General features: G+C 40.0%; 1 protein-coding gene across 3 annotated transcripts in view; it reads left to right on the top strand.

The window, feature by feature from the left end:
- The first annotated feature begins 281 nt into the window (after positions 1-281).
- The window catches only part of grik5 (glutamate receptor, ionotropic, kainate 5), a 76,634-nt gene continuing 62,398 nt past the window's right edge, over positions 282-14,517 (top strand). The window contains exons 1-3 of one of the 3 annotated variants that reach the window (XM_079627137.1): positions 4,945-5,735; positions 5,948-6,038; positions 10,196-11,410. The gene's annotated coding sequence lies outside the window, so the exon portion shown is untranslated. Of the gene's footprint in view, positions 404-4,944; positions 5,736-5,947; positions 6,039-10,195; positions 11,411-14,517 lie in introns of those variants that run through there. The other 2 variants (XM_079627138.1, XM_079627136.1) reach the window with 2 other exon arrangements.

Here is a 14,517-nt window from a genome sequence, read left to right as displayed (position 1 = left end):
AGTGTCAAATCCGTTTTGATCCGTTTTCCTGGGAATTTTTTTTATTTTTATTTTTTTTATCCGTTTTCCTGGGAATTTTTTTTTTTTTTTTTTTTTTAGCATCGTTATTTTGTTTTAAGGATATACTAATTGTGCTTCTCAATGACATGGCCATACAATTATATCACATTATTTTGGTAGTAAAATTTTGGGCGGTTTTTACTTGTAGTGGGCGGGTTTTGGTGAGCTTTTGGGCTGGAAATCACCGTCCCAATCTGGCAACACTGCTGGTGGTATACTATAGCCGGAAGCTGAGCGCGTGATTGATGAACTTGAAGATTTTTCTGTCGAAAATGTTGGCGACTTCTTGGAACGTCAGTAGTGTTGCTGTTCAAGAGAACTGTTTCACCACAATTAAACACAGGTAAAAATAAGCAATTATTCAGCTGTAGTTAATTTTCCTAACTGTAGACTATTTACGGTTTCTAAGCAACATAGAGATATATGGCGCACTTATAATGTGCGATCCCAGGTGTGCGGCGACTGGGGAAAAAAGGCCAGATACTTGCAGGAAAGAGGCCTAATTTGTCCAGCCAATCTGCCTCAGAATTGTGTGCTGAGAACCAGTCCTGTTTTTGTGCAGGCACAAATGAAACAACGTGGGGTTGCGTTTTAAAGGGATAGTTCTTCCAAAAATTAAAATTGTCATAAAATACTCCTCAAAATCCTCATGGCGTTCCAAACACGTAAGACTTTCGTTCATCTTGAAAATATTGAATTTCGTTTATATCGTTGATCTTGAATTCGTCTGAGCAATGTCTCTCCCTCCATTGAGAGCTAACGTTACGCAACAACCACTTTGATGCTTCAAAAAGTTAATAGAGACTGTAAAACTAATCCATAAGAATTAAGCGTAGTCCAAAATGTTCTGAAGAGACACAACAGCTTTATATGCTGAACAGATTTAATTTAGGCTTTTACTCACATAAACGACGTTCATCAACAGAAGCTCAAGCATGTTCGCTTGACGTTCGTGAACCAATGAGGTTCATTCTCGTTTGTTACGCAGCACATTAGAGCTTCTCCAAGAACCAATGAGGTTTGTTCTCATGCATCAAGCTGGTTCGGTTGAGCTCATGTTTATGTTGCCAATCAATGTTTACATGTAAACCAAAAGCCTAAATTAAATGATATAAAACGATCGTGTCTCTTCTCCATAGAAATTTTGGACTAAACTGTTAAATTCTTATGGATTAGTTTTACGATATCTATGAATTTTTTGAGGCGTCAAAGTGGTAGTTGCGTTGACTGTCAATGGAGGGACAGAAAGCTCTCAGATTTCATTGAAAATATCTTCAGTTCATTTGTGTTACGAAGATGAACGAAAGTCTTACAGTTTGGAACATGAGAGTAATTAATGACAGAATTTTCATTTTTTGGGGGGAACTATCCCTTTGACTTTCTCCTTTTCTTATGACATTCTCTAAACCAGCTCCCCTGAGTACAAACATAATAAATGATCCTGCAGTTTGCAATGTAAGCGATGACTGCAGTGAAACCAGCACTTTGGGCTCTTTAACTGCAAATCTCGTCATGAATTTTCACTAGTTGAATGAGGTTTGAGTTGAGCTCCATTACCTCAGCTCATTATGAGATTGAGGCTAAGTAGAGCCATTACTGGAGCTCACAGCGTTTGCCTGCACTCGGTTCTTTGCTCCCTCAATTTACTCCTGGCCGCTGAACTCCTCCCCCATAAAGCTGCTGCATCATTATGATTAGTCCCATAAATGATAGACAGTGATATCAAAACAGCATTCTCCTTCCCTGCACTGAATTCCCAAATAACTATTTGATAGATATCTTCCCCAGCTCATTAATTTACAGACTTTGTCTAGCAATTACTGCGTGACCTTCATGTAAATGTGCAATTTGCCAATTTAAGATGCACCAGGAGTTTTTCTTTTTTTGGCACTGAACTGCTTTGGGGGACAAATAAATAAGATAATCGATTTATGCAAAATGCTTTTGATTCAATCTACCCTCTGTTAACAACATAGTTGATGATAACACAGTTGCTTTTGAACCGGGCAGAAAGGGCTATAATGGATGTTGTTATAGAACCAATAGGAATATTCTGGGTTCAGTGCAAGTTAAGCTCAGTCAACAGCATTTGTAGCATGATGTTGATTACCACAACAATTAATTTTGACACGTTTGACTCCCTTTTTTCAAAAACAAAAACAAAAAAATCTGGCCACTAAAGTGGAAGTGAATGGGGCCAATCCATAAACATTAAAATGTTCACTGTTTCAGTAATAGCCTATTAGCTTTAAGACCATGGGTTTGAAATCAACACCCAGCAACCCACCAAATGTGGGTGAAAATCAACCAGTGGTGGGTAATGCATATCACTCACTAGCCAGTTTGGCAGATTATGATTGATTTTCCTCCTATGATTCATAAATTGACAAAAAAATGTCCTTCAAACCAGGAGCCTCCAACATAAAAGAGAGAGTAAAGAGGGTCACACATTGAATCAAATACATTGTTTTTAAATTACAACAAAAAAAATACAATGAAAATAAATGCTGTTATAAGAATCATTGAGAATTTATTTTGTATTTATATTTTATTCCTATGGTATTCATAAACAGATTTAATAATAAACATATTAAATCTAAGTGATTACTTGATTCAATCTGGTTTATTCCTAATGTTTTTGTTTTGGCCACTTCTAATGGCCAGTAAATAAATAATTGTGTTGCTAAATTGTCTAAAGAGTGAAAAAGTACTTTTCAAACCCTGTTCAAGACATAAATAATATGTGTTAACATGATATAGTGTGAAACATTTTTTATGTGGGAAGTTAATAAGTTGTGTAAAGTCCAATTTTACAACTTTTTGTTGCCATACGTCAAACCACCGTAAAAATGACAAGGACAACTTTACAACTCAAATAGTATAATAGCTGTATAAATCCTTCATACAATGCCTCAGCATAACCTTGAGTTTTGCTTTTGCCTTAAAGAAAATGAGTGACATTTTTATTATTTTTTGTGGTAAAACAGCATTATGGACAAATGCTGATGAGCTGAACCTGTACTGAACCTTGAATATGAATGTGTGATTGCTACATAAGTACAATCCGTGAGTCTGCATATTCAGTGTTGAGCTGAACCTGCTGACCTTACAGTACACCAGTGAGTAAAGACTACGGGTGTCTGGTACCGCAAACGCCTGACCCTAATTCCTCTACAGCAGTTTTACTCATTCAGTGAGCGACTTCGCTGCGATGAGCTTGTTTTGTGTTTAAATTATAAAGATATTTGGACGATGATGCATTTTTTTTTTTTTTTGTGGTGTGTATATAAGTCCTCTCTCTCTCTGCATCTGTCTCTTTGCTGAGGTAGCTGTACCTACTGTGACTTTGACAGAGTGTTCCCCCTTGTGTGTTGCCCCTCTGTGTATGTGTGTGTGCTATATCCGTACTGCAGTGTGTGTATGTGCTGCCCGATCTGCAGTGTATTCATTAACAAAAGAGAAACATGAGCTTGTTTGTATGTGGAAATGATGCTTTGGCCCTCGTGGATTACTCTGACCCCTTGTCTTTGTGTGTTTTGAGAGCAAGAGACGGGCTAAATGTGATGAATGAGGTGGGGTATGCTTAAGAGAGCTATCATATGCCGGCTTCGGCAGTGTCTGGAAATGCCATATTATGCTCATGTGTGTTTTTGAAATGGCTACATGTGTGCACAGCCTCCTGTTGAAAGGTTTGTCATGCTTATCTGGTCTAGTCGGGTCTATTTCTCTCTCACACGCGCTCTCTGTCTGCCGTCCTTCTCGTTACACCACTATACCATCTCTCTCTCTCTCTCTCTCTCTCTCTCTCTCTCTCTCTCTCTCTCTCTCTCTCTCTCTCTCTCTCTCTCTCTCTCTCTCTCTTCTCTTTCTCTTTCTCTTTCTCTTTCCTCTTTCTCTTTCTCTTCTCTCTCTCTCTCTCTCTCTCTCTCTCTCTCTCTCTCTCTCTCTCTCTCTCTCTCTCTCTCTCTCTCCCTCTCTCTCTCTCACACACTCCCCCCTTTCCCCCATTTATTGTAGAGGCTGTGTGACTGAATACTGAGTAGCTAATCATTATTCCACCAGTGAGGCACAGTGCACAGCTGAATGTCGATTCTCTCTCTCTTCCTTTCCCATTCCCTCTTTTTCCCTATTCCTCCTCCATTCCCCTCAGCCCTCTTCCAATTCACTCCATCATTCCTCTTCCTTTTCCCTTTCCACCTCTGTCTCTCCTTCCCCTCCCATTCAGTCCATCCCCTCTCTCTCTCTCTCTCTCTCTCTCTCTCAGCCGTGTACCCTTGGGTTTCTGCATGTCTCTGTTAAGACTAACAAGGAAATCTTATGGAAATGAGGAATGTATTCAAGGATTTACCACCGGTTACAGGTATAGAACACACAAGGCTTTCAAACGCGTCATCCCTGCGCAGATTTGTGTCTTATTGGAGAGTGTGTTGGGTTGCATCAAAAGGGGATTCTGTGCTGATGAGCTGCAGAGCAGAGGTGGGGAGACAGCTGTTTGAATGCATATTTAGCCGTTTCAGGGAAAAGGGAGAGAGAGGGAAAGGGCGGGATGAATCTCCTGTGTGTAGACACACAGGGCTGCAGTGAGGGGGACTCCTGCTTTAACAACAGGTGCATACGACAACCCTTAAAGAGACACAACACGCAAAAGATGATTATCAGAGCATTAAAAGTGAATAGTTTTGTTCAGTATTGTCAATAATGTGCTCGTGGCAATAAACGAATTGAGGGTTTTTTTTCCGTAAATGAAACTTTTTTTTTTGTTTGTATAAGAATAAAGATAAAATAAAATACATTATAGGTTATTATAAAATTATATTATAAATATAACATACATAAAATAAATACGTAATTTTCATTAATATAAATAATACTATAATATACAAATGTGTATATAGGCTTCTGCATATACATATGTATTGAATTAAATTAAATTGAATTAAACTAAATTTAAAACATCTAAAATAAAAAAATATACAAAATAGAGAAATCACTAGTTTTCAATGAATTGTAGAAAATGTATAACCTGTTGGGTATCTGTTAGTCAGCCTGTTCTGCATTTTCAAATACTATCTGTGTGTGTGTAGTCTGAGTTGGCATTGTGACGTCTGCTACCTGTGCTGCAAGGCACGTCAAGTGTTGTACGCTTGTGACGCTTTTCTTCACTTATTTAAATACTTGTCTGAAGAAGATGGTGATCTCACTGATGCTGGCTGAGATTTGTCTTTGAAAAGAGAAGAGGAGGAGAGAGAAAAGGAGAAAAGGGCCGTAGGAAGGAGTAAGAGCTGATTGGATTGGAGGGAGAGAAGAGGAGGTATGGGGATACAATGAGCTGAGAGAGAGAGAGAGAGAGCGAGCGAGAGAGAGAGCGCATATGAGGAAGGGAGGGGGTTTGGAGTGAATGCAGCTTGCACTGCTGTGCTTTGGAATTACAGCTATGAACATTGTCAGGGACTTGTAAAAGAAATGAAAGCAAAGGAGAAAAGGACAGAGGGTGGAAGAGAAACATTGCAGAGCCTCTTGATGCTCGACGCTGAAGAGAGTGTGTGAGAAGACAGAAGGAAAAGAGGAGGCGCACCGAAGGAGCTTCACACGATCCTCTCTCATCTTCAGTTCCTGAGCAGATCGGCCTGTTGTCCCCCATCACTGGGGTCGTCATTGGAACTGTCTCACCGAGGGTATGTGTGTGTGTGTGTGTGTGTGTGTGTGTGTGTGTCAGATCACTGCTTATTCCATTATGACTGTATTATTCACAGCTCATAAAGCACAACTACGGTGTTGTGGTGCCTTGCTTTTAAAACACTGAGTGAAAGAGTATATCATGCCGATGACTGACTGACTGTGTGTGTGTGTGTGTGTGTGTTGCCGGCGTGTGATTGGTATTCTGTAGACAGTGTGCAGTGCTCCAAACAGGCTCTGCTCAGAATGGCTCCACAGAGCAGGGATTGTGTTAACCTGAGGAGGACCACTCTCACACAGGGGTGAGTTTTCAACAGCCTCTCAGGCTCTCTCTTTAGCTCTCTGGTTTTTCTCTAGATCTCTCTCTGAAGTCCTCTCTTTTTGCTTCATCTCCCTGTCATAGATGTCCTCTGGCATCACTCTTGATGAATTTCTCATTTGCGGTTTCGTTAAATCTCAGTGCACCGTTCAGATCTTCTCCCCTCTTCCCCTCTTCCCTGATCTCCCTGTTTTTTATTCTTCTTCCATCCTCTAGTCTGAGTCAGAGAGAGCTGGCTGTCTTCTTCTGTTGGAAATTTGGTAGTATTGGTTGCCTCTCTCCTCTTCTCTAAACCATCCTGATTCTTTCCTCATTCGTACCCTGGAAATAATCATTTTCTTAATCAGTATTTTGCCTGGGATTCCAGGAAAATCATTCGAACAGCCTTAAAACAAGATGAAAAATATTTATGTTGAAGTAGGTTTCTTTACCCCATTGACATTTCGATGTTCTTATTTTAAACATAACTTCAATTTATTTAGAAGATTTATGCTTAAAGCAACAACAAATAAATGCCAAAATATATAAATGCAGTCCATTTGTATTTTTGTTTTGTATTTCAGTCTAAACATACTTAAATCAATTTTATTTCAAATTATTATTTTTTGAGGTAATAGAGATATGTTGTTTGGGGAGAATATGTCTTAAATTAAGTACATTTTGTTTCTTACCACATTTTTTTCTTTCTTGTTTTAAGCATAAACCTCATTAAATTGTTACCCTTTATTCTTAAAATACCCCCACCACCAATAGGGCAAGAAATATACATTTAGCCTAATTCAAGAAAGTTTTTTTCTCTCAAGTCAACTGATCTTTTTGAGGATCCTTAAAAAAAAAACGGATATTTTTTTGCTGAGATTTTCCACTTAGTTTATATTCAGGGTGAAGGCAGAAATCTTTCCTGTTGCACACATTGGCACTGCAGCTTGTGTGTCTCTCTGTTATATCTGTGTGGTGGACACTGTTGCTCACTGTTAAGCGTCAGATCCAGCTCACTCACATGCGCTCTTTTTCACATTTTTTGCACTTCTGTGTGTGTGTGTGTGTGTGTGTGTGTGTGTGTGTGTGTGTGTGTGTGTGTGTGTGTGTGTGTGTGTGTGTGTGTGTGTGAAGAGAACATGGCAGCTCTTGTCTGGTGCCTCAGATGTGGATTTCTCACATTACATCGATCCAGATTTCTACCCTTTTGTCTCTGTGTCTTCCAACCTGATACACTCACACACACACCAGATCTCACCTCCTCACTCTCACACAAGTGACAGTGTGCTAACATGCTAAATGCTCCCATAGGATTATGTGTGTGTGTATGGTTGTGTATTGATCAGTAGCATTTTAGAGAGCTTTAAAAAGGTCACAGTTCAGGCCTGGTCATATTTTAGTGTCCATCTTCCTCTGCATGTCATCCCTTCTAGCCTTATTAACTGTTTTCCAGGGTTTGTGGGTCAGCAGGCCTTCAGCCCTTTGCGGATAGGTGTGCAAGTATAAAGAAGGACTTGTCTGTGTTGGTAGAAGGAGTGAGAGAGCAGGGGGGCTGAGGGGATGGATGGCCCAAGCAATAGGAGGAAGGGATGAAATGGAGAAGAAAAGAGGCATATTTGAGTAAGTCTCTCCTGAGAGTGACGTGTGATAAGCAAGAGTGACACCAATGTCAGGACTGAAACCTTTCACAGAGATGCCCTCTCACTTCCCTTCACTCTTTCTGCCTCTCCACTTCTATTATTCTTTCATGAGTTTTTTGGATTCAACTGTCAATTTAAATTGTGTAATTTAATTCAGCGGAATTGTAAAATTTAAGCTAGAGCATCAATCAAATTAGAAGCAGAAAAAAAGCTGCAAATAAAAGGTGATTTAAAAACTAGATTTAAAAAAATGTTGTTTACTCTTTCACCAGTGAGGCAGTCTGAATGTCAATTCTCTCTCTCTCTCTCTCTCTCTCTCTCTCTCTCTCTCTCTCTCTCTCTCTCTCTCTCTCTCTCTCTCTCTCTCTCTCTCCTTTTCCCATTTCCTTCCTTTTCCCTATCTCTTCCAACTCACTCCATTATTCGTCTTCCTTTTCCATTTTTGCCTCTGTCTTTCCTTCCTCTATATGTCTTTTCCTCCCTTTCCCCTCCCATTCAGTCCATCCTCTCTCTGTCTCCTGGTTGCCAGGGTATTGCTCTGTTGCTAAAATGTTTTAAATTGGTTTTGGCATATTGCTCTGCGTTTGATCCCAACAATAAAATCGTGGTCACATTTACTGTTGTTCAGTTAGTTTTCAATAGCAAAATCCAGTTTTCAATAGGAACCCACAAGAACGGGAATTTCATGTGAGGTTAAAATATTTTTTTGTAGATTTCGTCAAGTTGGTCACGTGGATTCGTCGCATTGACCAACAGAAAATCTGCTGAGTGTGTAGTTGACTTCTGTGTGACATGCTTCATACTACATCACTACACTCTTGACAATAGACAATGGGCCCTTTTGCCTGAAAAGTTTCGCTAATGTGACCGCACCTTAAACCTCTATGGCTTGGTTTCACAAACAAGGCTTAGATTAAGCCAGGATTAGGCCTTTGTTAAATTAGGACATTTAAGTAGCTTTTAAATGTGCCTTAGAAAAAACATTACTTGTCTGCATCTTGAGACAAAACAATGGCACTGACATATTTTAAGCTTTATATATATAGTTATATATCTATATAGTGAAGAAAAATGTGAAATCACATTATTTGAGTCATAATGTTTAGAAAAATCTGTTTTTTCTTTGTTCTTGCCCTCTAAGGGTTACAACTGTAATTGGTTTCTGAGGGTGTACTGCTCAAATATGAATTGTGCTGCAAGAGCTGCATAACTGACCTCCCCATTAGTTATTCCCTTATTCTGTCTCTACCCTTGTCTCACTGTCCCTCTGTCTCTGTCTGTCTCTTCCTCTTTGTCTCTACACCTCTCTGCGACCTCTCCTGTCCTCTTTTTTCTCTAACTGAGCACATCTTTTTAATGCAGTTCTTTTTTAACGTCTCATTCTCACTCTGCCACCGTCCATGTCGCTTCCTCTCCCATCTCTCATCACTCTCCCCCCCCCCCTCCCTTCACCCCTTTCCTCTCCCCCTCCTCCCCTTCATATCAGTCCAGCTGATGAGAGAGTCACCCTCATAATCAAAGCATGACATGGAGAATTGTATGGAAATAATAATCTGGATAGAACAGCTCCACGCCTGGGATCCACCTTTAATTACCTGCTCTTTTCATATTTATAGAACAGTCTCTGATGAGGTGTTATGTGACATGACCACCTGCAATTAGTCAGTCGGGGAACCCATGCCCAAGTCCGCTCAAATCTGATACAAATCTTTAGTCTGTTGCATGTTTGTTTATTATTAAAAAAAAAAAAATTAGTCTAAGTGAAAGCCCATTCACAACACATTTTTAGTTTCTAATATTCATTTTCGAGTCAAACATGATACAAAAAAGATTTTGGAATAAATTTTATCCGAACAGCAAATGGTTGGATCATGAACAGCGAGCCAGATAGTCAAACTTGAATTCTAGTTTGTTAAAACAATGCCCAAGTAGTCATTTGGCTATTGATTAACATATCTGATAGCCAACAGCAAAGAAAATATGTTTGTTTTTAATTAAAGATTTACAAGTCAACTTATTACTTATTAAATACTTCTTTGATTTGGAATAATGCGCACCAATGAATCATTCATTACAAGAGCAGGAACATGCATTAAGGATGTAAATAGGGTTATGACTATCTCTCCCTGACTTTATTAGTAGTAGCTAATGTCAGTTAAGTCATGATACACTACTTCACTGGTTTTATTGTGTGATAACGAGGCTGTGTTTTGATTGGATATTGATTGCAATGTAATGGTCTTGTCAAATATGAGCACATCCATTCGATAACATTACATGAATTGTATTGACACTGGTATACTGTGATATAAATGTGTGGTGTAACAGTAACTGAATTACTACTGTAAGTGTGATGACATGTGAGCCAGTAAGTACTATAATGAAATTGTAGTTTTAATTCAGAAAAAATCGGTATGGCATTTCAAAACTCTCGTAGTGTCATATCAGCATTGAAGGTTGCCGTCTATACTACAGCATAATGAATAATAGATCATGCACATTTCTCTCTGTTTTTCCTCAGGTCTTAAGCAACGCAAGGCCACAAGACTCTGATGAGCTGATGAGGAAATTGTCAGCGTGGCGACAGATGTGACTCTTCTCCTCTCCCCGGCGTCAGCCTGTTTCCTTCCACGGACCTCGGAGAAGCCACAACTCGACCCGCCTCTGTCCTAGAGGTGCCATTCGCAGGAGAGAGAGGGAGTGTCTGGTGTGCCAAAGCTCATTCCTGAACTCCTGAAGGGAGGAGCCGTGGGAATTGGAGGGATAGCTGGATTGATGAGGGTTTGGGAGAACGGAGCGTGAGCCGCTCTCCAAATCTCCACCCGAGTGCTGGGCTCCTTAATCATTTCATCCTCTCAGAGACTTCAGCTTAACTTATTCTGGAGGATTTTTGCTCTCAGACTTGATATCTTTCACTATATGTTTTTAATCTATTCTAGTTTCTTTGCTCAAGTCAATGCTCCCTTCATCAAATGTGGCAGGTGGGCCAGAAGAACGATTCTCTGTGAAACTAAAAGCAATAACGTGTAAGTTAGAGTAAGGCTGCACAGGAAAGCAGGGTAAAAGTGCTGACTGGTCTTGGAGTGTTTGAGTTCAAGTGTTTATGTGCGTGTATGTGAGACTCAAAAGGCCTGTGCGGCAATGGATGAGAGTTTGTGCGGAGAGCTGACAGGAAGAGGCAGCTAGACGTCGGAGGAGAACTGAAGCCGTTATGTGTGCGCAGGAGAGTGCGCTTGTGTGCGAATATGCGTGCGAGAGCGTGTGATTGTCTCTTGGAGTGCAGAATTCGGAGAATTGGCCATTATTGCCGCTCCCTCCTATTTTTGTGTCAGAGCTGGCAGGGTCAACATTAACAGCGGGAGAGAGAGGGACGGATACAGCAACAAATAAATAAATAAGTAACAGTGACACTTCAGTTTTTTTGTCACCATATTTTTGATGCCCATTGGGGATGTTCCTTTTCCTCTGAGTGCTTGAGCTTTGTAAAAAAAACAAAAAAAAACTACTTTTGTCCCATCGAAATGGATTATTATAAGAATCACAGCTTGTGAAGGGCTCTCAGATGGATCATTTCTATCTGGAATACCTTCTCCGTTGAGACTCTCCACACCACTCCATTTCTCTGACTTTCAACCTGTCATCCTAGAAGACGTGTTGCGATTCCCCGGAGGACTGCGTTCACTTGTTACCACGGCAATCCATGGCACTCTGTTCCTGACAAGGTCTGCTTCATTCTGTGAGTATTTTTATTCTTGCTGTGTGAGTGTGTGCATGAGTGAGCATTTGGAATGAATCTGTAACAGTTGTTTAGGCTTAAAAGGCTTTAAGCTTGTTTGTTTTGCCGGTCATGTAATGGTACGCTTGAAGTGATCGTACATGTGTTTTTGCTTTGCAGACAATATGAGCCTTTTATTGCTGTGACGCCCACCTTACTTTGTCACTGCCCATTAGATAAAGTTCCACTCATTTGTTTTTGTTTTCTCTTGTGTAACCTTCATTGTGTGTGGATTCGGACGATCCGACTCCCCCCATCACCTGAAACGAATAGGGATGTGCCCTTAAACAGCCCAGTGAACTATGAATAACATCACCACACACTCCCACCATATACACTTCCTACAGTGCTCTGCGGGCCTGAATATCCTCTTCTGAGTAAATGGAGTGCATTTATGGGTTTTTGTGGGCAGGCATGTAATAGGCCTATTTGAGCTTCTCGTTCACATTTGGGGTCCAGATTGGAATGCGAGAAAAGTGTTGCAGAATCAGAATTGAAGTTCACCCAAAAATGAAAGTTATCTAAAGGTTAAAATTTCTCACCCTCAAGCCATCCTAGGTGTACATTACTTTTTTTATTTAGCCAAACACAATTGGAATTACTGTATATTCAGATTATATTATAGCTCTTCCAAGCGTTATAATGGGAGTGAATAATAACTTAGGTTTCCATCCATCCATCATAAAGTAATCCATACGGCTCCGGGGGGTTAATACAGGCCTTCTTAAGCTTTGTTTTAAGCTGTTTTTGTAAGAAAAACATCCATATTTATGACTTTATAAACTAGAATCACTGGCTTCCTGTTACAGCCGTACGCGAGTCTAGTTCCGGAATAATAAGAGTGACCTCTGACCCAACACACAACAAACACGGAAGCGTAGAGGATAGAGCAAAACAAAACACTGGTCATGAATTAGAAGTCTAAAATTATCATTTTAAAAGAGAAATGTCAGAGGAGCTTGCGCTTGTTGCCCAGTCCTATTTGTGGGCAACAAGCGCAACTATTAGCCGCGAGAGGTGTAATCTCACCTAAGCTTACGCTTCTCCTACATCCTACGCATCGTACGCCGTAACTCGACTCTCTCATGAATGCGCAGAAGTACATTACTGGAAGCTAGTGATTATAGTTTGAATTATAATAATGCTTATAATTATAAGATATTTTTCTTACAAAAACGCATCGCTTTAGAAAGCCTTTATTAACCCCCTGGAGCCGTATGGATTACTTTTATGATGGATGGATGCGTTTTTTTGGGCTTCAAAATCTTAGTTACTATTCACTCTCATTATAAAGCTGAGCCAGGATATTTTTTCATATATAACTCCGATTGTGTTTGGCTGAAAAAAGAAGGTCATATACACGGATGACTTGAGGGTGAACCCTCAGAACTCAACCACTGCACAATATGGCACGTTGCTCGCACGTATATGGCTCTCTTTTTTGATGCTTTTATTGTGCTTATGCTTATGATGCCTGAAACTTCACTGTAATTGTGTGGAAAAGAGCGACTTGTACACTATTTAAAATATCTTGAGAAGCGTTAACATGATATTCTTCCACAAAAAAGACCCATCATATAAGCTATGTTTGTGGGTGAGTAAATAATGATAGAACTTTTGTTTTTGGGTGAACTATCCCTTCAGCATTACATTTGAAACTGAAAACTAGAGGTGTTATGTAATCTCCTCAGCGTGTGACTGTTCTCCACAGGTTTAGCAAATCCTTTTTGACATAATGGATGTGTCTCTGCTCTAATAGAATAGCATGTCCTTTTGTCCTGCTGTCTTACTCCTTATTGAGAGCAAAAACACTTTTGGCCAAACTCTATTCAACTTTAATTGAAGGTTTATTTCCATCTTTGGTTGCTGGTCTACATATGTGCATGTTTTATGGCTTTTTGAATATTTTAATGCTTAATTGACATTACTCTCACCTATCCAGAGTCTGAATGAATAAGGCAGCTGCTGCTTTCACATCAACCAGTACTGTTGCCATATCAGTGGACTATTGTTACTTCTGTCTGGGCTACACGTATTGGGACAGGCACAGGTGTCCAAAAGCATTACGAGAGTTTACACTGCACTAAAATGGAACGTTCAGCAATACACCTTCGAAGATTTGTTAACAGTAAGAAGCAGCTCTGTAATATCCTCATTCATCTCCAGTAATAACCTGCCAATTCTTATTAGTTAGGTCGCATTACTTCATACGTTCACACCATTATATGATACCACAGAAAGATCATGCTGGTCTTATCAGCTTCTGTACAGATTGAAAAGATGAATGAAAATGATACTGTAGGAATAAACAGAGCGGGATTTCAGAAATATGATGAGGCCCTGTCGGGACTGGTAAATGTCTATGCAACTTTGCCCAAACGAAAGTATCAGATTCTGTGAGAATATCCCTCAATATAAGCCCCAGATTTATTTCTACTTGTCTGGAGAACCACCTGCAAACCACCTTTCAGTGAAGCTGGAAAGGCCAAGCAAGGAAATAAAACTATGATTGTTCCACTGTAAGACATGAGGAGGGTTCGACAGTGAGGATGAAATAGCAGCTTTATTGTAATGTTAGAGATTTAAAGTGTCCCCCCCCCCCCCCCCCCCCCCTATTGTGCAGCGAATGGCAAGAATGAAATGACCTCCCCTAAAAGTCGACATCACAAATATGACATCAGTTCCAGTTCAGTGGTCCACTGGCAGGAGGATCGATTGTATTGATCTGAATAAGAGCTTGTCAGGTGTATTTGTGCGTGCGTGTTTGGGTCCATGTGTGAAAGAGATTAAAAAAAACTCCTTGCTCAGTGATTTTTAAGGACACTGGGGAATGCATTTTAATGCCCTTCTTATATCCCAGTGTGTTCTTGAGTTGATAATCTGCCGTGCTGCACGTGAGTATGCAAAATGTGATAAATGGTGTTGCTTACAAATGGCATATTTACTAGTTCCTAGTGCATTGTTGTGCTGTGCTGAGGCGCAATGTGCTGAGTAAAGCATAAAACAAATTCCTGGTTTGATTGATGAGAATACCAAGAATAACACTTGAAATATATAAAGGGAAAAAT

The sequence above is a fragment of the Phoxinus phoxinus genome, assembly GCF_949152265.1.
Source record: "Phoxinus phoxinus genome assembly, chromosome: 10".
NCBI classification, from domain to species: Eukaryota; Metazoa; Chordata; class Actinopteri; order Cypriniformes; family Leuciscidae; genus Phoxinus; species Phoxinus phoxinus.
This window is presented reverse-complemented; position numbering and strand designations above follow the sequence as displayed.